Here is a 2,500-nt window from a genome sequence, read left to right as displayed (position 1 = left end):
GTTTCCCTAAGAAGTTCGATTGGTCTTGCAGAGTTTAAAGACAACGAAGCTTAGTTTCAAGCAATGATATAATATACGCGTATTAAAAACCCTTAACTGTTACAACTTTTATGCTTGAAACCATCGCAACGAAGTCTTTGGGTCCGTAGACCCGTGATGTACTGCTCCAGGAAACGTTTTGAAAGAGTGGAAACTCAAAATCATAGGTTAAGATCATCGGCAGAACCCACCAGACACCACTTTTGCTTCATAAGTTCGGCCTATAGTCATATGACGATTTTCATCGGGGAGGGGACGTATGACCCAAACGGGGGCTTATATGACCCACGGACACTGCAAACCATGCTCCTACGACTAAATAGAGGTTAAAACTACGATTTGGTGAAATCTTCATTTTTGACCTCGGAGCAAGGTACCTTCCCTATAGTAGGCAATGAGTAAATGATCATAATCCCAGGAGGGCAAAAAATGGGAACCCGAGAGGAAAGCGCTGTTGGCGCGCCTAAGCTAGTGGCCCGTAGAGTAAAAAGGGTACCCCCAACAAAGTTGTCGTTTCACGTTCTGGTTTCACTTTTCATCATCTAGGGTGCGTTCCTGACACGTTTTGAGGGGTTTTAGCAAAAAAAAATTTTTCGACTACTCGAGCTCTCTGGCCCGTTCGGTGCACATTTTTGAAAAAAGCTAGGGAGCTGCCCCTAGGTTCGGGGTGTCACAAAATGTTGAAAAGTGGTCGAAAAACCACTATCCAGAATCGGATGTAGAATCGTTAGACGAACTTAAAATTGTTCTACGACACCCATCTGCGACGTTTAGTATTCGAGATATAGCACTTTGTAGGTCTGACCGAGCAATTTTTGTTCCGCGCACTTTGTGCACCGTACACTTTGATGTTTGTATGAAAAAGTACCCTACCTAGGGACGCGTAGAGCAAATTTGTACCCCCGGGCATGTTGTCGATTGACATTCTGGTTGCACTTTTCATCATCTAAGGTGCGTTCCTGACACGTTTTGAGGGGTTTTAGCAAAAAAAAATTTTTCGACTACTCGAGCTCTCTGGCCCGTTCGGTGCACATTTTTGAAAAAAGCTAGGGAGCTGCCCCTAGGTTCGGGGTGTCACAAAATGTTGAAAAGTGGTCGAAAAACCACTATCCAGAATCGGATGTAGAATCGTTAGACGAACTTAAAATTGTTCTACGACACCCATCTGCGACGTTTAGTATTCGAGATATAGCACTTTGTAGGTCTGACCGAGCAATTTTTGTTCCGCGCACTTTGTGCACCGTACACTTTGATGTTTGTATGAAAAAGTACCCTACCTAGGGACGCGTAGAGCAAATTTGTACCCCCGGGCATGTTGTCGATTGACATTCTGGTTTCACTTTTCATCATCTAGGGTGCGTTCCTGACACGTTTTGAGGGGTTTTAGCAAAAAAAAATTTTTCGACTACTCGAGCTCTCTGGCCCGTTCGGTGCACATTTTTGAAAAAAGCTAGGGAGCTGCCCCTAGGTTCGGGGTGTCACAAAATGTTGAAAAGTGGTCGAAAAACCACTATCCAGAATCGGATGTAGAATCGTTAGACGAACTTAAAATTGTTCTACGACACCCATCTGCGACGTTTAGTATTCGAGATATAGCACTTTGTAGGTCTGACCGAGCAATTTTGTACTGAAATGTATGGTGAACATGTAATTCATTAAATAACATTGACTTGCATCGTGCCCTACTTCATCGGCACAGCTGTTATTGACTATCTTTAGTGGAAATGGATTGAGTTTGACCATTTTAAGCCCATTTCCTATGCCGTGCACCAACATTGTGTACCGATCAGGGAAAGTACGCTACGTACGCGTTCATGGATGTCGATGTTGGTACAAGTTGCCTTTCGGGATAGCCGTGCACCAAAACTGTGTACCGATCAGGGAAAGTACAAGACGGAGGGTGCAGCTCGAGCGTACGCGTTCATAGATGTCGATGTTGGTACACTTGCACCAAAATTGTGTACCAATCAGGGAAAGTACAACACGGAGGGCGCAGCCCGGGCGTACGCAATCATGGATGTCCATGTTGATACAATCTACGTGTACGTACCTAGTTTTTGTAGGAAAAGTTGCAATTAAGTGCTTGCATGCTTAAAATGCTCATCTCAACCGGTCACCTTTTGGCCTGCCCTTTTATAACAGAAACCTAGAAAGATACTCGAGATTTTTGTGTTTTTCCATTCGCCCGGGACGACGAAATGAGCTATGTGCACATCGTGCAGAAAATTGTCTTCGCCACGCATGTTTTTGTCCATCCACTCATATAATCACCCGCATTTGTGTTCAACACGGACGGCGCAGCCCGAGCGAACGCGTTAATGTTTATGTTTGTACACACTGCTTGTACGATTCTAGGATTTGGTAATTGCGTCACAGTGCCCGACCGTCGCGGACACCATTCTTGGACAGAAGTCCTAGTACGTAGAGTACTTTCCCTAGGTATGTGCTCGTTCGTGACTAT

This window comes from Anopheles coluzzii (genome assembly GCF_943734685.1).
Source record: "Anopheles coluzzii chromosome X unlocalized genomic scaffold, AcolN3 X_unloc_80, whole genome shotgun sequence".
Taxonomy (NCBI): Eukaryota; Metazoa; Arthropoda; class Insecta; order Diptera; family Culicidae; genus Anopheles; species Anopheles coluzzii.
This window is presented reverse-complemented; position numbering follows the sequence as displayed.